Source organism: Anopheles marshallii, chromosome 2 (genome assembly GCF_943734725.1).
Source record: "Anopheles marshallii chromosome 2, idAnoMarsDA_429_01, whole genome shotgun sequence".
NCBI classification, from domain to species: Eukaryota; Metazoa; Arthropoda; class Insecta; order Diptera; family Culicidae; genus Anopheles; species Anopheles marshallii.
This window is the reverse complement of record NC_071326.1, coordinates 60,101,440-60,122,622: the sequence shown is the minus strand read 5'-3', so window position 1 is coordinate 60,122,622 and position 21,183 is coordinate 60,101,440. Positions and strand designations below refer to the sequence as shown.

General features: G+C 40.5%; 4 pseudogenes; all 4 read left to right on the top strand.

Annotated features, from left to right (window-relative positions):
* The first annotated feature begins 2,925 nt into the window (after positions 1–2,925).
* On the top strand, positions 2,926–4,223 carry LOC128718265 (uncharacterized; annotated as a pseudogene).
* Positions 4,224–7,492: 3,269 nt separating this feature from the next.
* Positions 7,493–11,649, top strand: LOC128718264 (uncharacterized; annotated as a pseudogene).
* Positions 11,650–12,059: 410 nt separating this feature from the next.
* LOC128718263 (uncharacterized) lies at positions 12,060–16,216 on the top strand (annotated as a pseudogene).
* A 410-nt stretch (positions 16,217–16,626) lies between these two features.
* LOC128718262 (uncharacterized) lies at positions 16,627–20,783 on the top strand (annotated as a pseudogene).
* The last annotated feature ends 400 nt before the right edge of the window (positions 20,784–21,183 follow it).

Here is a 21,183-nt window from a genome sequence, read left to right as displayed (position 1 = left end):
TCCCGTCGGAACCCTCGCGTACTTTGGAGCTTCGTCAATTCCAAGCGAAAATCCTCTGGATTTCCTAGTAGCGTCAGCTTTAATGGCTACGAAGGTAACACTCCAGCAGAAGTCTGTGACATCTTCGCTACGCGCTTTGCCAGCACTTTTCTTCCGAACGCTATTGAACAGAGCCAGGTAAAAGACGCATTATCTAACGTTCCAATGGATGCCATGGTGCCCAATCTCCCATCGATTGATGCTTCGTCGGCTTGCACCGGGTCCTGACGGAATCCCGCCATCTATCTTGAAACGCTGCGCCGTAACGGTTGTCCCCATATTGGTTGCAAATTTTGACGAATCGCTGCGATTGGGTGTCTATCCTGCCTGCTAAAAAACTTCGTGGCTAGTTCCAGTGTTTAAAAAGGGCGATTTATCGATTTTATTTGCCCTAAAATGCTTGGCAACGGAGTGTCTGCATCCGAAATTTCTGGAACAGGCTCTCCTTCGCAACTTCTCTTTCGTCTCGTCACCGTCGTACAGAGTGGAAGCATGTTTCTCCGTATCACCATGCTTGGATATGCGGGCCAGTTCCAGCAACTTGAACGGATGATGCTGGATGGAAAACAGCAGAGACATATGAGTTCAGGAAGGCCCTCCAGAGGTTCTTGGGGGATTGAGTGCAAGGTCAAATGGTTGCGTTAATTCGTTGATTTTGTATTCTGTAAATGAGATAAAACTATCAAATGTAATGGCTTTCTTAGGAAATAGTAAAAATTAAAACTGAACTGAATTGTTAAATACTTAGCTCTTGGTTAGCGAAACGAGGATTATGTTCTGCCATCATACTACCGGACATCCCCTGTTGAATGATTAGGTGAAATTAGATTTTTTTATACTGGTAAGAATATTAATATAATAAAAATGTGGTTTCCCATGATATCAACTAAAGACTAAACGATAGCCACAACCCACCCAGTTGATAACACGTAAAATGAGCATCTTTTTAAACATAGATCGTACATGACGGAACCGCAACCCAACGCAGCAGACGAAGAATCGCGCACAGACATCTTATCCGAGCAAGAGATCTTATTACACCAGAAACACGCCACAAGTAAACCATTTTCGTAAAATACATGATACTCGGAGAGGCACGGAAGCTCAGTTTCACATAAGCACAAAAATAATTACTATAAGATTCATCAGAGGGTAGCTTTACAAAAAAGCTTCATGGCCTACAATGACAACTAAAGCGTTTGCAGTGTCATCTAGTGACGTGTGTCATTTCAACTAAGAACTTTACAAGAAACGGGAACAATATTACAATGTCAAGTGAGAAACGCTTTAAGTAAATGCATATAATACATTGAGGATAAAACTGTTTACAGATGGATTCTAAGAAAGCAGATGAAAACAATAACGATGCTATACCCCCTGCGGTGGCCAAAGAGTACCTAATGATGCGGAAAATACAAGGGCACCTGAAGATCCAAATGGACTTGCTCAACCAAAAAATGGACACCATAATCACGATGTTGCAGCAAGGAGCGAACCAGAACGCCAGCCAGCAAATCAGCCAGCCAAAAGCAATAGCATCCTTTTCTTTTGTGGAAACTTTCGAAGCTTTGGAATCGCTGGATATAGAATTGAAAGAGGAAGACAAACGGATTGGAAATGTGCAATGGCTAAAAAACCAAATCGCAAGTGAGAATTTCAAGAAACGGGCTTGCGATGCGCTTACGATAATCATAGATTCTAGTTTGTTGATGCAAATTTCGTGGACAGGAAGGGGAAAAACTGGGATAAAAATACCCCTATCTAAGTATCAGAACATACTGTTAGTAATTAGAGAGATAGGAGGAAATCGTTCCGAATCGGAATTGAAAGATTGGATGCAATTAAAACTAAATCATAGTGATAACGCAAAGTGACGCAAATATGTGAATACCTCTAGCTGCCATCAAAATAATAGTAATGAAGCGTTGTAAACGTTGTATTCATCGTGAAATAATATATTATCTTTCATACCATTAAAAGCATTGTCCATTAGTCCAGAAAACGTTTCTATGAAACCATCAAAGCTGAAACGAAAGAAAGGAAATATGTTATAGTTTCATATGCATAAAATCAATCATTTATGTTTTGTTGGTGTCAACATAATAGTGTGTGTCAACCGAGATGAAGCACGTCGGAGTGAAAACCGTACTTCATCTTCACTCACAGGTGACAGGGACTGCCACTGGGTGACTGGGACTGGTGATGGGTGCGTTCGGTTGACACACTCAAGGAGAACGGTCTTTTAGGTTGCTGAACGTTAGTCCAACGATCGGACGTTGAGGGTCTCCGTCCTAAGAAAAGTTTTAACCGTTGTTTGTAAAATAGTATTTCATTCCGTTTTTATGTTAATAAATTGTATTGTGTAACCAAAGATACCAATCAATCAGTTCAACCGAATCAACCAATCAGTTTGTTCAAGCCTGTGCTAACGACTTACGTGTTTACTTCAAACTACCATGCAGTATATCCTCGCTGAGATTAGACCGATGCTTGTATGGATCGAAATTTCGATGAGTAACTATTGCAATACTGTAGTCGATAGGAAGTTATGGAGATAATACGACGAATAAGTAACTGTAAGCTGCCTAAAGATGCAAGAACCTTGCTGAAAACCAATCGAAACCCTTCTTTGGAAATATTAACGATACAAGGAGGCCAATACTGGTACCACGGAATCCAAAAATGTTTTTTACACGACCTAAGGTAATTGATCTGGGGTAAATAATCTAAACATAAGTCATACTGGTATATACGATTATGTTTGTTTGTAGCATTGCAAATATTCGTCCCGATTCAACGCTTTTGCTGAATATATCAATCGACGGTTTACCGATTTTCAAAAGCAGTAAACAACAATTTTGGCCAATACTATTCAACATTCATGGAATGCCAGAAGTGCCAGTTATGGTAGCTGCCATATATTGTGGATCGTCAAAACCGGCAAGTATCGAACACTTTCTTTGGCCTTTCGTGGATGAGCTAAACTTTCTCATGAAGAATGGACTACTCATCAAAAACAGAATAGTAGCGATACAAATACGTGCCATTATAGCTGATTCTCCAGCTCGTGCATATATCAAAGGTAATATAAAACAATTACAACATTACATCAACTTTCATATTACCTAAATCTTTTTTGAACAGGTGTAGCCAACTACAACGCTCGTGACGGTTGCTTGAAGTGCATTACGGAAGGACGGAATATGCGAAGAAGAGTAACATTCCCGACATGTATTGCTCCAGAGCGCACAGATGAAGGATTTAAAATACGCGTGTATGGCGATCATCATAAATTTGATTCTCCTATTTTAAACTTGGATAACTTAGATTTGATCAGTCAAATAATAGTTGGTGTTTCATTGCATTTAATTGACTTAGGTAATACGAAACGAATGCTTAACGGCTGGGGAAATGGTAAACTCGGTATGGATAATAAGTTATCAACACAACATATTAATAACATGTCGGCAATGTTAGTAAGCATAAAGTTACCTATAGAGATACATAGAAAGTTCCGTTCATTAAGTGAACTTAAATATTGGAAAGGATCTGAGTTTGCCTCGTTTCCGATTTTACGCATTACGCGATTTTACGCATCGGCAGGTGTTCTCAAAGAAACGTTAAGTGAAAAACACTATAAACACTTCATGCTGTATTTTTGTAGCATTACAATGCTTTCGTTTGTTGTGTACAAGGAGCATTGGTCAGTAACATATTCTTTTCTCCAGGTCTTTGTCAAACAATTTGGAGTTATTTACGATCCAGAATATATTTCAAGCAATATACATAACCTTTAACATATTTACAAAGAAGTTGATCAATTCGGTCCACTTCATACAATATCATCTTATCCTTTTCAGAATGCAAATGTCATAACAGTCTGTTTGTTTAGACGCTTTCCCGCGGTGCTCGTAATTGTTTCTAAAAATCTTCTGTGTTTTCTGTGGTGTATCACGCTTTCATTTGTTCTGCTCGTTCATGATCTGTTTCCTGTTATTGAGTCACTGTTTTGCACCGTCGCGATCGCAATTTACCACTATAATCCCGACTTTTCTGTGTCGTCAGCTATCTCGCGCGAAACACCGCGATGGCCGTTATCTGCCACTCTTCTGCTGTATCCCTTGACTCTACCGACGGTGCGTCGGTATCTAACCCGGCTGTTATTGCTCCAATACCCTGCCTAGACTACGCACGCACTGACATTAACAGACTTGTAGCGATGGTCATATCTTTCGCTGATGGCTTCAAATGTTCTAACTACGGCTCTTTCGACCTTGCAGTCGTTGATTTTACGCTATTCATGTGTAACGCTCTCAAAGAGTGCACTCCAATTAAGCGCATTAGACGTGGTCCACCCTGGAATGACCGGACCCTTCGGAGACTGAAAGCGACTAAGGCTGCTGCTTTTCGTGAATACCGTTTGCGAAGGAGTTGTGCTCCTCGGCGTAACTACAATGTAGCTCATATGATTTACCGCCGCTACAATAGAATCCGCTACCAGGCGCACTTGCGGCGCCTGGGCACACGCTCCCGTCGGAACCCTCGCGTACTTTGGAGCTTCGTCAATTCCAAGCGAAAATCCTCTGGATTTCCTAGTAGCGTCAGCTTTAATGGCTACGAAGGTAACACTCCAGCAGAAGTCTGTGACATCTTCGCTACGCGCTTTGCCAGCACTTTTCTTCCGAACGCTATTGAACAGAGCCAGGTAAAAGACGCATTATCTAACGTTCCAATGGATGCCATGGTGCCCAATCTCCCATCGATTGATGCTTCGTCGGCTTGCACCGGGTCCTGACGGAATCCCGCCATCTATCTTGAAACGCTGCGCCGTAACGGTTGTCCCCATATTGGTTGCAAATTTTGACGAATCGCTGCGATTGGGTGTCTATCCTGCCTGCTGGAAAACTTCGTGGCTAGTTCCAGTGTTTAAAAAGGGTGATTTATCGATTTTATTTGCACTAAAATGCTTGGCAACGGAGTGTCTGCATCCGAAATTTCTGGAACAGGCTCTCCTTCGCAACTTCTCTTTCGTCTCGTCACCGTCGTACAGAGTGGAAGCATGTTTCTCCGTATCACCATGCTTGGATATGCGGTCCAGTTCCAGCAACTTGAACGGATGATGCTGGATGGAAAACAGCAGAGACATATGAGTTCAGGAAGGCCCTCCAGAGGTTCTTGGGGGATTGAGTGCAAGGTCAAATGGTTGCGTTAATTCGTTGATTTTGTATTCTGTAAATGAGATAAAATTATCAAATGTAATGGCTTTCTTAGGAAATAGTAAAAATTAAAACTGAACTGAATTGTTAAATACTTAGCTCTTGGTTAGCGAAACGAGGATTATGTTCTGCCATCATACTACCGGACATCCCCTGTTGAATGATTAGGTGAAATTAGATTTTTTTATACTGGTAAGAATATTAATATAATAAAAATGTGGTTTCCCATGATATCAACTAAAGACTAAACGATAGCCACAACCCACCCAGTTGATAACACGTAAAATGAGCATCTTTTTAAACATAGATCGTACATGACGGAACCGCAACCCAACGCAGCAGACGAAGAATCGCACACAGACATCTTATCCGAGCAAGAGATCTTATTACACCAGAAACACGCCACAAGTAAACCATTTTCGTAAAATACATGATACTCGGAGAGGCACGGAAGCTCAGTTTCACATAAGCACAAAAATAATTACTATAAGATTCATCAGAGGGTAGCTTTACAAAAAAGCTTCATGGCCTACAATGACAACTAAAGCGTTTGCAGTGTCATCTAGTGACGTGTGTCATTTCAACTAAGAACTTTACAAGAAACGGGAACAATATTACAATGTCAAGTGAGAAACGCTTTAAGTAAATGCATATAATACATTGAGGATAAAACTGTTTACAGATGGATTCTAAGAAAGCAGATGAAAACAATAACGATGCTATACCCCCTGCGGTGACCAAAGAGTACCTAATGATGCGGAAAATACAAGGGCACCTGAAGATCCAAATGGACTTGCTCAACCAAAAAATGGACACCATAATCACGATGTTGCAGCAAGGAGCGGACCAGAACGCCAGCCAGCAAATCAGCCAGCCAAAAGCAATAGCATCCTTTTCTTTTGTGGAAACTTTCGAAGCTTTGGAATCGCTGGATATAGAATTGAAAGAGGAAGACAAACGGATTGGAAATGTGCAATGGCTAAAAAACCAAATCGCAAGTGAGAATTTCAAGAAACGGGCTTGCGATGCGCTTACGATAATCATAGATTCTAGTTTGTTGATGCAAATTTCGTGGACAGGAAGGGGAAAAACTGGGATAAAAATACCCCTATCTAAGTATCAGAACATACTGTTAGTAATTAGAGAGATAGGAGGAAATCGTTCCGAATCGGAATTGAAAGATTGGATGCAATTAAAACTAAATCATAGTGATAACGCAAAGTGACGCAAATATGTGAATACCTCTAGCTGCCATCAAAATAATAGTAATGAAGCGTTGTAAACGTTGTATTCATCGTGAAATAATATATTATCTTTCATACCATTAAAAGCATTGTCCATTAGTCCAGAAAACGTTTCTATGAAACCATCAAAGCTGAAACGAAAGAAAGGAAATATGTTATAGTTTCATATGCATAAAATCAATCATTTATGTTTTGTTGGTGTCAACATAATAGTGTGTGTCAACCGAGATGAAGCACGTCGGAGTGAAAACCGTACTTCATCTTCACTCACAGGTGACAGGGACTGCCACTGGGTGACTGGGACTGGTGATGGGTGCGTTCGGTTGACACACTCAAGGAGAACGGTCTTTTAGGTTGCTGAACGTTAGTCCAACGATCGGACGTTGAGGGTCTCCGTCCTAAGAAAAGTTTTAACCGTTGTTTGTAAAATAGTATTTCATTCCGTTTTTATGTTAATAAATTGTATTGTGTAACCAAAGATACCAATCAATCAGTTCAACCGAATCAACCAATCAGTTTGTTCAAGCCTGTGCTAACGACTTACGTGTTTACTTCAAACTACCATGCAGTATATCCTCGCTGAGATTAGACCGATGCTTGTATGGATCGAAATTTCGATGAGTAACTATTGCAATACTGTAGTCGATAGGAAGTTATGGAGATAATACGACGAATAAGTAACTGTAAGCTGCCTAAAGATGCAAGAACCTTGCTGAAAACCAATCGAAACCCTTCTTTGGAAATATTAACGATACAAGGAGGCCAATACTGGTACCACGGAATCCAAAAATGTTTTTTACACGACCTAAGGTAATTGATCTGGGGTAAATAATCTAAACATAAGTCATACTGGTATATACGATTATGTTTGTTTGTAGCATTGCAAATATTCGTCCCGATTCAACGCTTTTGCTGAATATATCAATCGACGGTTTACCGATTTTCAAAAGCAGTAAACAACAATTTTGGCCAATACTATTCAACATTCATGGAATGCCAGAAGTGCCAGTTATGGTAGCTGCCATATATTGTGGATCGTCAAAACCGGCAAGTATCGAACACTTTCTTTGGCCTTTCGTGGATGAGCTAAACTTTCTCATGAAGAATGGACTACTCATCAAAAACAGAATAGTAGCGATACAAATACGTGCCATTATAGCTGATTCTCCAGCTCGTGCATATATCAAAGGTAATATAAAACAATTACAACATTACATCAACTTTCATATTACCTAAATCTTTTTTGAACAGGTGTAGCCAACTACAACGCTCGTGACGGTTGCTTGAAGTGCATTACGGAAGGACGGAATATGCGAAGAAGAGTAACATTCCCGACATGTATTGCTCCAGAGCGCACAGATGAAGGATTTAAAATACGCGTGTATGGCGATCATCATAAATTTGATTCTCCTATTTTAAACTTGGATAACTTAGATTTGATCAGTCAAATAATAGTTGGTGTTTCATTGCATTTAATTGACTTAGGTAATACGAAACGAATGCTTAACGGCTGGGGAAATGGTAAACTCGGTATGGATAATAAGTTATCAACACAACATATTAATAACATGTCGGCAATGTTAGTAAGCATAAAGTTACCTATAGAGATACATAGAAAGTTCCGTTCATTAAGTGAACTTAAATATTGGAAAGGATCTGAGTTTGCCTCGTTTCCGATTTTACGCATTACGCGATTTTACGCATCGGCAGGTGTTCTCAAAGAAACGTTAAGTGAAAAACACTATAAACACTTCATGCTGTATTTTTGTAGCATTACAATGCTTTCGTTTGTTGTGTACAAGGAGCATTGGTCAGTAACATATTCTTTTCTCCAGGTCTTTGTCAAACAATTTGGAGTTATTTACGATCCAGAATATATTTCAAGCAATATACATAACCTTTAACATATTTACAAAGAAGTTGATCAATTCGGTCCACTTCATACAATATCATCTTATCCTTTTCAGAATGCAAATGTCATAACAGTCTGTTTGTTTAGACGCTTTCCCGCGGTGCTCGTAATTGTTTCTAAAAATCTTCTGTGTTTTCTGTGGTGTATCACGCTTTCATTTGTTCTGCTCGTTCCTGATCTGTTTCCTGTTATTGAGTCACTGTTTTGCACCGTCGCGATCGCAATTTACCACTATAATCCCGACTTTTCTGTGTCGTCAGCTATCTCGCGCGAAACACCGCGATGGCCGTTATCTGCCACTCTTCTGCTGTATCCCTTGACTCTACCGACGGTGCGTCGGTATCTAACCCGGCTGTTATTGCTCCAATACCCTGCCTTGACTACGCACGCACTGACATTAACAGACTTGTAGCGATGGTCATATCTTTCGCTGATGGCTTCAAATGTTCTAACTACGGCTCTTTCGACCTTGCAGTCGTTGATTTTACGCTATTCATGTGTAACGCTCTCAAAGAGTGCACTCCAATTAAGCGCATTAGACGTGGTCCACCCTGGAATGACCGGACCCTTCGGAGACTGAAAGCGACTAAGGCTGCTGCTTTTCGTGAATACCGTTTGCGAAGGAGTAGTGCTCCTCGGCGTAACTACAATGTAGCTCATATGATTTACCGCCGCTACAATAGAATCCGCTACCAGGCGCACTTGCGGCGCCTGGGCACACGCTCCCGTCGGAACCCTCGCGTACTTTGGAGCTTCGTCAATTCCAAGCGAAAATCCTCTGGATTTCCTAGTAGCGTCAGCTTTAATGGCTACGAAGGTAACACTCCAGCAGAAGTCTGTGACATCTTCGCAACGCGCTTTGCCAGCACTTTTCTTCCGAACGCTATTGAACAGAGCCAGGTAAAAGACGCATTATCTAACGTTCCAATGGATGCCATGGTGCCCAATCTCCCATCGATTGATGCTTCGTCGGCTTGCACCGGGTCCTGACGGAATCCCGCCATCTATCTTGAAACGCTGCGCCGTAACGGTTGTCCCCATATTGGTTGCAAATTTTGACGAATCGCTGCGATTGGGTGTCTATCCTGCCTGCTGGAAAACTTCGTGGCTAGTTCCAGTGTTTAAAAAGGGTGATTTATCGATTTTATTTGCACTAAAATGCTTGGCAACGGAGTGTCTGCATCCGAAATTTCTGGAACAGGCTCTCCTTCGCAACTTCTCTTTCGTCTCGTCACCGTCGTACAGAGTGGAAGCATGTTTCTCCGTATCACCATGCTTGGATATGCGGGCCAGTTCCAGCAACTTGAACGGATGATGCTGGATGGAAAACAGCAGAGACATATGAGTTCAGGAAGGCCCTCCAGAGGTTCTTGGGGGATTGAGTGCAAGGTCAAATGGTTGCGTTAATTCGTTGATTTTGTATTCTGTAAATGAGATAAAATTATCAAATGTAATGGCTTTCTTAGGAAATAGTAAAAATTAAAACTGAACTGAATTGTTAAATACTTAGCTCTTGGTTAGCGAAACGAGGATTATGTTCTGCCATCATACTACCGGACATCCCCTGTTGAATGATTAGGTGAAATTAGATTTTTTTATACTGGTAAGAATATTAATATAATAAAAATGTGGTTTCCCATGATATCAACTAAAGACTAAACGATAGCCACAACCCACCCAGTTGATAACACGTAAAATGAGCATCTTTTTAAACATAGATCGTACATGACGGAACCGCAACCCAACGCAGCAGACGAAGAATCGCGCACAGACATCTTATCCGAGCAAGAGATCTTATTACACCAGAAACACGCCACAAGTAAACCATTTTCGTAAAATACATGATACTCGGAGAGGCACGGAAGCTCAGTTTCACATAAGCACAAAAATAATTACTATAAGATTCATCAGAGGGTAGCTTTACAAAAAAGCTTCATGGCCTACAATGACAACTAAAGCGTTTGCAGTGTCATCTAGTGACGTGTGTCATTTCAACTAAGAACTTTACAAGAAACGGGAACAATATTACAATGTCAAGTGAGAAACGCTTTAAGTAAATGCATATAATACATTGAGGATAAAACTGTTTACAGATGGATTCTAAGAAAGCAGATGAAAACAATAACGATGCTATACCCCCTGCGGTGGCCAAAGAGTACCTAATGATGCGGAAAATACAAGGGCACCTGAAGATCCAAATGGACTTGCTCAACCAAAAAATGGACACCATAATCACGATGTTGCAGCAAGGAGCGGACCAGAACGCCAGCCAGCAAATCAGCCAGCCAAAAGCAATAGCATCCTTTTCTTTTGTGGAAACTTTCGAAGCTTTGGAATCGCTGGATATAGAATTGAAAGAGGAAGACAAACGGATTGGAAATGTGCAATGGCTAAAAAACCAAATCGCAAGTGAGAATTTCAAGAAACGGGCTTGCGATGCGCTTACGATAATCATAGATTCTAGTTTGTTGATGCAAATTTCATGGACAGGAAGGGGAAAAACTGGGATAAAAATACCTCTATCTAAGTATCAGAACATACTGTTAGTAATTAGAGAGATAGGAGGAAATCGTTCCGAATCGGAATTGAAAGATTGGATGCAATTAAAACTAAATCATAGTGATAACGCAAAGTGACGCAAATATGTGAATACCTCTAGCTGCCATCAAAATAATAGTAATGAAGCGTTGTAAACGTTGTATTCATCGTGAAATAATATATTATCTTTCATACCATTAAAAGCATTGTCCATTAGTCCAGAAAACGTTTCTATGAAACCATCAAAGCTGAAACGAAAGAAAGGAAATATGTTATAGTTTCATATGCATAAAATCAATCATTTATGTTTTGTTGGTGTCAACATAATAGTGTGTGTCAACCGAGATGAAGCACGTCGGAGTGAAAACCGTACTTCATCTTCACTCACAGGTGACAGGGACTGCCACTGGGTGACTGGGACTGGTGATGGGTGCGTTCGGTTGACACACTCAAGGAGAACGGTCTTTTAGGTTGCTGAACGTTAGTCCAACGATCGGACGTTGAGGGTCTCCGTCCTAAGAAAAGTTTTAACCGTTGTTTGTAAAATAGTATTTCATTCCGTTTTTATGTTAATAAATTGTATTGTGTAACCAAAGATACCAATCAATCAGTTCAACCGAATCAACCAATCAGTTTGTTCAAGCCTGTGCTAACGACTTACGTGTTTACTTCAAACTACCATGCAGTATATCCTCGCTGAGATTAGACCGATGCTTGTATGGATCGAAATTTCGATGAGTAACTATTGCAATACTGTAGTCGATAGGAAGTTATGGAGATAATACGACGAATAAGTAACTGTAAGCTGCCTAAAGATGCAAGAACCTTGCTGAAAACCAATCGAAACCCTTCTTTGGAAATATTAACGATACAAGGAGGCCAATACTGGTACCACGGAATCCAAAAATGTTTTTTACACGACCTAAGGTAATTGATCTGGGGTAAATCATCTAAACATAAGTCATACTGGTATATACGATTATGTTTGTTTGTAGCATTGCAAATATTCGTCCCGATTCAACGCTTTTGCTGAATATATCAATCGACGGTTTACCGATTTTCAAAAGCAGTAAACAACAATTTTGGCCAATACTATTCAACATTCATGGAATGCCAGAAGTGCCAGTTATGGTAGCTGCCATATATTGTGGATCGTCAAAACCGGCAAGTATCGAACACTTTCTTTGGCCTTTCGTGGATGAGCTAAACTTTCTCATGAAGAATGGACTACTCATCAAAAACAGAATAGTAGCGATACAAATACGTGCCATTATAGCTGATTCTCCAGCTCGTGCATATATCAAAGGTAATATAAAACAATTACAACATTACATCAACTTTCATATTACCTAAATCTTTTTTGAACAGGTGTAGCCAACTACAACGCTCGTGACGGTTGCTTGAAGTGCATTACGGAAGGACGGAATATGCGAAGAAGAGTAACATTCCCGACATGTATTGCTCCAGAGCGCACAGATGAAGGATTTAAAATACGCGTGTATGGCGATCATCATAAATTTGATTCTCCTATTTTAAACTTGGATAACTTAGATTTGATCAGTCAAATAATAGTTGGTGTTTCATTGCATTTAATTGACTTAGGTAATACGAAACGAATGCTTAACGGCTGGGGAAATGGTAAACTCGGTATGGATAATAAGTTATCAACACAACATATTAATAACATGTCGGCAATGTTAGTAAGCATAAAGTTACCTATAGAGATACATAGAAAGTTCCGTTCATTAAGTGAACTTAAATATTGGAAAGGATCTGAGTTTGCCTCGTTTCCGATTTTACGCATTACGCGATTTTACGCATCGGCAGGTGTTCTCAAAGAAACGTTAAGTGAAAAACACTATAAACACTTCATGCTGTATTTTTGTAGCATTACAATGCTTTCGTCTGTTGTGTACAAGGAGCATTGGTCAGTAACATATTCTTTTCTCCAGGTCTTTGTCAAACAATTTGGAGTTATTTACGATCCAGAATATATTTCAAGCAATATACATAACCTTTAACATATTTACAAAGAAGTTGATCAATTCGGTCCACTTCATACAATATCATCTTATCCTTTTCAGAATGCAAATGTCATAACAGTCTGTTTGTTTAGACGCTTTCCCGCGGTGCTCGTAATTGTTTCTAAAAATCTTCTGTGTTTTCTGTGGTGTATCACGCTTTCATTTGTTCTGCTCGTTCCTGATCTGTTTCCTGTTATTGAGTCACTGTTTTGCACCGTCGCGATCGCAATTTACCACTATAATCCCGACTTTTCTGTGTCGTCAGCTATCTCGCGCGAAACACCGCGATGGCCGTTATCTGCCACTCTTCTGCTGTATCCCTTGACTCTACCGACGGTGCGTCGGTATCTAACCCGGCTGTTATTGCTCCAATACCCTGCCTTGACTACGCACGCACTGACATTAACAGACTTGTAGCGATGGTCATATCTTTCGCTGATGGCTTCAAATGTTCTAACTACGGCTCTTTCGACCTTGCAGTCGTTGATTTTACGCTATTCATGTGTAACGCTCTCAAAGAGTGCACTCCAATTAAGCGCATTAGACGTGGTCCACCCTGGAATGACCGGACCCTTCGGAGACTGAAAGCGACTAAGGCTGCTGCTTTTCGTGAATACCGTTTGCGAAGGAGTAGTGCTCCTCGGCGTAACTACAATGTAGCTCATATGATTTACCGCCGCTACAATAGAATCCGCTACCAGGCGCACTTGCGGCGCCTGGGCACACGCTCCCGTCGGAACCCTCGCGTACTTTGGAGCTTCGTCAATTCCAAGCGAAAATCCTCTGGATTTCCTAGTAGCGTCAGCTTTAATGGCTACGAAGGTAACACTCCAGCAGAAGTCTGTGACATCTTCGCTACGCGCTTTGCCAGCACTTTTCTTCCGAACGCTATTGAACAGAGCCAGGTAAAAGACGCATTATCTAACGTTCCAATGGATGCCATGGTGCCCAATCTCCCATCGATTGATGCTTCGTCGGCTTGCACCGGGTCCTGACGGAATCCCGCCATCTATCTTGAAACGCTGCGCCGTAACGGTTGTCCCCATATTGGTTGCAAATTTTGACGAATCGCTGCGATTGGGTGTCTATCCTGCCTGCTAAAAAACTTCGTGGCTAGTTCCAGTGTTTAAAAAGGGCGATTTATCGATTTTATTTGCCCTAAAATGCTTGGCAACGGAGTGTCTGCATCCGAAATTTCTGGAACAGGCTCTCCTTCGCAACTTCTCTTTCGTCTCGTCACCGTCGTACAGAGTGGAAGCATGTTTCTCCGTATCACCATGCTTGGATATGCGGTCCAGTTCCAGCAACTTGAACGGATGATGCTGGATGGAAAACAGCAGAGACATATGAGTTCAGGAAGGCCCTCCAGAGGTTCTTGGGGGATTGAGTGCAAGGTCAAATGGTTGCGTTAATTCGTTGATTTTGTATTCTGTAAATGAGATAAAATTATCAAATGTAATGGCTTTCTTAGGAAATAGTAAAAATTAAAACTGAACTGAATTGTTAAATACTTAGCTCTTGGTTAGCGAAACGAGGATTATGTTCTGCCATCATACTACCGGACATCCCCTGTTGAATGATTAGGTGAAATTAGATTTTTTTATACTGGTAAGAATATTAATATAATAAAAATGTGGTTTCCCATGATATCAACTAAAGACTAAACGATAGCCACAACCCACCCAGTTGATAACACGTAAAATGAGCATCTTTTTAAACATAGATCGTACATGACGGAACCGCAACCCAACGCAGCAGACGAAGAATCGCGCACAGACATCTTATCCGAGCAAGAGATCTTATTACACCAGAAACACGCCACAAGTAAACCATTTTCGTAAAATACATGATACTCGGAGAGGCACGGAAGCTCAGTTTCACATAAGCACAAAAATAATTACTATAAGATTCATCAGAGGGTAGCTTTACAAAAAAGCTTCATGGCCTACAATGACAACTAAAGCGTTTGCAGTGTCATCTAGTGACGTGTGTCATTTCAACTAAGAACTTTACAAGAAACGGGAACAATATTACAATGTCAAGTGAGAAACGCTTTAAGTAAATGCATATAATACATTGAGGATAAAACTGTTTACAGATGGATTCTAAGAAAGCAGATGAAAACAATAACGATGCTATACCCCCTGCGGTGGCCAAAGAGTACCTAATGATGCGGAAAATACAAGGGCACCTGAAGATCCAAATGGACTTGCTCAACCAAAAAATGGACACCATAATCACGATGTTGCAGCAAGGAGCGGACCAGAACGCCAGCCAGCAAATCAGCCAGCCAAAAGCAATAGCATCCTTTTCTTTTGTGGAAACTTTCGAAGCTTTGGAATCGCTGGATATAGAATTGAAAGAGGAAGACAAACGGATTGGAAATGTGCAATGGCTAAAAAACCAAATCGCAAGTGAGAATTTCAACAAACGGGCTTGCGATGCGCTTACGATAATCATAGATTCTAGTTTGTTGATGCAAATTTCGTGGACAGGAAGGGGAAAAACTGGGATAAAAATACCTCTATCTAAGTATCAGAACATACTGTTAGTAATTAGAGAGATAGGAGGAAATCGTTCCGAATCGGAATTGAAAGATTGGATGCAATTAAAACTAAATCATAGTGATAACGCAAAGTGACGCAAATATGTGAATACCTCTAGCTGCCATCAAAATAATAGTAATGAAGCGTTGTAAACGTTGTATTCATCGTGAAATAATATATTATCTTTCATACCATTAAAAGCATTGTCCATTAGTCCAGAAAACGTTTCTATGAAACCATCAAAGCTGAAACGAAAGAAAGGAAATATGTTATAGTTTCATATGCATAAAATCAATCATTTATGTTTTGTTGGTGTCAACATAATAGTGTGTGTCAACCGAGATGAAGCACGTCGGAGTGAAAACCGTACTTCATCTTCACTCACAGGTGACAGGGACTGCCACTGGGTGACTGGGACTGGTGATGGGTGCGTTCGGTTGACACACTCAAGGAGAACGGTCTTTTAGGTTGCTGAACGTTAGTCCAACGATCGGACGTTGAGGGTCTCCGTCCTAAGAAAAGTTTTAACCGTTGTTTGTAAAATAGTATTTCATTCCGTTTTTATGTTAATAAATTGTATTGTGTAACCAAAGATACCAATCAATCAGTTCAACCGAATCAACCAATCAGTTTGTTCAAGCCTGTGCTAACGACTTACGTGTTTACTTCAAACTACCATGCAGTATATCCTCGCTGAGATTAGACCGATGCTTGTATGGATCGAAATTTCGATGAGTAACTATTGCAATACTGTAGTCGATAGGAAGTTATGGAGATAATACGACGAATAAGTAACTGTAAGCTGCCTAAAGATGCAAGAACCTTGCTGAAAACCAATCGAAACCCTTCTTTGGAAATATTAACGATACAAGGAGGCCAATACTGGTACCACGGAATCCAAAAATGTTTTTTACACGACCTAAGGTAATTGATCTGGGGTAAATAATCTAAACATAAGTCATACTGGTATATACGATTATGTTTGTTTGTAGCATTGCAAATATTCGTCCCGATTCAACGCTTTTGCTGAATATATCAATCGACGGTTTACCGATTTTCAAAAGCAGTAAACAACAATTTTGGCCAATACTATTCAACATTCATGGAATGCCAGAAGTGCCAGTTATGGTAGCTGCCATATATTGTGGATCGTCAAAACCGGCAAGTATCGAACACTTTCTTTGGCCTTTCGTGGATGAGCTAAACTTTCTCATGAAGAATGGACTACTCATCAAAAACAGAATAGTAGCGATACAAATACGTGCCATTATAGCTGATTCTCCAGCTCGTGCATATATCAAAGGTAATATAAAACAATTACAACATTACATCAACTTTCATATTACCTAAATCTTTTTTGAACAGGTGTAGCCAACTACAACGCTCGTGACGGTTGCTTGAAGTGCATTACGGAAGGACGGAATATGCGAAGAAGAGTAACATTCCCGACATGTATTGCTCCAGAGCGCACAGATGAAGGATTTAAAATACGCGTGTATGGCGATCATCATAAATTTGATTCTCCTATTTTAAACTTGGATAACTTAGATTTGATCAGTCAAATAATAGTTGGTGTTTCATTGCATTTAATTGACTTAGGTAATACGAAACGAATGCTTAACGGCTGGGGAAATGGTAAACTCGGTATGGATAATAAGTTATCAACACAACATATTAATAACATGTCGGCAATGTTAGTAAGCATAAAGTTACCTATAGAGATACATAGAAAGTTCCGTTCATTAAGTGAACTTAAATATTGGAAAGGATCTGAGTTTGCCTCGTTTCCGATTTTACGCATTACGCGATTTTACGCATCGGCAGGTGTTCTCAAAGAAACGTTAAGTGAAAAACACTATAAACACTTCATGCTGTATTTTTGTAGCATTACAATGCTTTCGTCTGTTGTGTACAAGGAGCATTGGTCAGTAACATATTCTTTTCTCCAGGTCTTTGTCAAACAATTTGGAGTTATTTACGATCCAGAATATATTTCAAGCAATATACATAACCTTTAACATATTTACAAAGAAGTTGATCAATTCGGTCCACTTCATACAATATCATCTTATCCTTTTCAGAATGCAAATGTCATAACAGTCTGTTTGTTTAGACGCTTTCCCGCGGTGCTCGTAATTGTTTCTAAAAATCTTCTGTGTTTTCTGTGGTGTATCACGCTTTCATTTGTTCTGCTCGTTCCTGATCTGTTTCCTGTTATTGAGTCACTGTTTTGCACCGTCGCGATCGCAATTTACCACTATAATCCCGACTTTTCTGTGTCGTCAGCTATCTCGCGCGAAACACCGCGATGGCCGTTATCTGCCACTCTTCTGCTGTATCCCTTGACTCTACCGACGGTGCGTCGGTATCTAACCCGGCTGTTATTGCTCCAATACCCTGCCTTGACTACGCACGCACTGACATTAACAGACTTGTAGCGATGGTCATATCTTTCGCTGATGGCTTCAAATGTTCTAACTACGGCTCTTTCGACCTTGCAGTCGTTGATTTTACGCTATTCATGTGTAACGCTCTCAAAGAGTGCACTCCAATTAAGCGCATTAGACGTGGTCCACCCTGGAATGACCGGACCCTTCGGAGACTGAAAGCGACTAAGGCTGCTGCTTTTCGTGAATACCGTTTGCGAAGGAGTAGTGCTCCTCGGCGTAACTACAATGTAGCTCATATGATTTACCGCCGCTACAATAGAATCCGCTACCAGGCGCACTTGCGGCGCCTGGGCACACGCTCCCGTCGGAACCCTCGCGTACTTTGGAGCTTCGTCAATTCCAAGCGAAAATCCTCTGGATTTCCTAGTAGCGTCAGCTTTAATGGCTACGAAGGTAACACTCCAGCAGAAGTCTGTGACATCTTCGCTACGCGCTTTGCCAGCACTTTTCTTCCGAACGCTATTGAACAGAGCCAGGTAAAAGACGCATTATCTAACGTTCCAATGGATGCCATGGTGCCCAATCTCCCATCGATTGATGCTTCGTCGGCTTGCACCGGGTCCTGACGGAATCCCGCCATCTATCTTGAAACGCTGCGCCGTAACGGTTGTCCCCATATTGGTTGCAAATTTTGACGAATCGCTGCGATTGGGTGTCTATCCTGCCTGCTAAAAAACTTCGTGGCTAGTTCCAGTGTTTAAAAAGGGCGATTTATCGATTTTATTTGCACTAAAATGCTTGGCAACGGAGTGTCTGCATCCGAAATTTCTGGAACAGGCTCTCCTTCGCAACTTCTCTTTCGTCTCGTCACCGTCGTACAGAGTGGAAGCATGTTTCTCCGTATCACCATGCTTGGATATGCGGTCCAGTTCCAGCAACTTGAACGGATGATGCTGGATGGAAAACAGCAGAGACATATGAGTTCAGGAAGGCCCTCCAGAGGTTCTTGGGGGATTGAGTGCAAGGTCAAATGGTTGCGTTAATTCGTTGATTTTGTATTCTGTAAATGAGATAAAATTATCAAATGTAATGGCTTTCTTAGGAAATAGTAAAAATTAAAACTGAACTGAATTGTTAAATACTTAGCTCTTGGTTAGCGAAACGAGGATTATGTTCTGCCATCATACTACCGGACATCCCCTGTTGAATGATTAGGTGAAATTAGATTTTTTTATACTGGTAAGAATATTAATATAATAAAAATGTGGTTTCCCATGATATCAACTAAAGACTAAACGATAGCCACAACCCACCCAGTTGATAACACGTAAAATGAGCATCTTTTTAAACATAGATCGTACATGACGGAACCGCAACCCAACGCAGCAGACGAAGAATCGCGCACAGACATCTTATCCGAGCAAGAGATCTTATTACACCAGAAACACGCCACAAGTAAACCATTTTCGTAAAATACATGATACTCGGAGAGGCACGGAAGCTCAGTTTCACATAAGCACAAAAATAATTACTATAAGATTCATCAGAGGGTAGCTTTACAAAAAAGCTTCATGGCCTACAATGACAACTAAAGCGTTTGCAGTGTCATCTAGTGACGTGTGTCATTTCAACTAAGAACTTTACAAGAAACGGGAACAATATTACAATGTCAAGTGAGAAACGCTTTAAGTAAATGCATATAATACATTGAGGATAAAACTGTTTACAGATGGATTCTAAGAAAGCAGATGAAAACAATAACGATGCTATACCCCCTGCGGTGGCCAAAGAGTACCTAATGATGCGGAAAATACAAGGGCACCTGAAGATCCAAATGGACTTGCTCAACCAAAAAATGGACACCATAATCACGATGTTGCAGCAAGGAGCGGACCAGAACGCCAGCCAGCAAATCAGCCAGCCAAAAGCAATAGCATCCTTTTCTTTTGTGGAAACTTTCGAAGCTTTGGAATCGCTGGATATAGAATTGAAAGAGGAAGACAAACGGATTGGAAATGTGCAATGGCTAAAAAACCAAATCGCAAGTGAGAATTTCAACAAACGGGCTTGCGATGCGCTTACGATAATCATAGATTCTAGTTTGTTGATGCAAATTTCGTGGACAGGAAGGGGAAAAACTGGGATAAAAATACCCCTATCTAAGTATCAGAACATACTGTTAGTAATTAGAGAGATAGGAGGAAATCGTTCCGAATCGGAATTGAAAGATTGGATGCAATTAAAACTAAATCATAGTGATAACGCAAAGTGACGCAAATATGTGAATACCTCTAGCTGCCATCAAAATAATAGTAACGAAGCGTTGTAAACGTTGTATTCATCGTGAAATAATATATTATCTTTCATACCATTAAAAGCATTGTCCATTAGTCCAGAAAACGTTTCTATGAAACCATCAAAGCTGAAACGAAAGAAAGGAAATATGTTATAGTTTCATATGCATAAAATCAATCATTTATGTTTTGTTGGTGTCAACATAATAGTGTGTGTCAACCGAGATGAAGCACGTCGGAGTGAAAACCGTACTTCATCTTCACTCACATGTGACAGGGACTGCCACTGGGTGACTGGGACTGGTGATGGGTGCGTTCGGTTGACACACTCAAGGAGAACGGTCTTTTAGGTTGCTGAACGTTAGTCCAACGATCGGACGTTGAGGGTCTCCGTCCTAAGAAAAGTTTTAACCGTTGTTTGTAAAATAGTATTTCATTCCGTTTTTATGTTAATAAATTGTATTGTGTAACCAAAGATACCAATCAATCAGTTCAACCGAATCAACCAATCAGTTTGTTCAAGCCTGTGCTAACGACTTACGTGTTTACTTCAAACTACCATGCAGTATATCCTCGCTGAGATTAGACCGATGCTTGTATGGATCGAAATTTCGATGAGTAACTATTGCAATACTGTAGTCGATAGGAAGTTATGGAGATAATACGACGAATAAGTAACTGTAAGCTGCCTAAAGATGCAAGAACCTTGCTGAAAACCAATCGAAACCCTTCTTTGGAAATATTAACGATACAAGGAGGCCAATACTGGTACCACGGAATCCAAAAATGTTTTTTACACGACCTAAGGTAATTGATCTGGGGTAAATAATCTAAACATAAGTCATACTGGTATATACGATTATGTTTGTTTGTAGCATTGCAAATATTCGTCCCGATTCAACGCTTTTGCTGAATATATCAATCGACGGTTTACCGATTTTCAAAAGCAGTAAACAACAATTTTGGCCAATACTATTCAA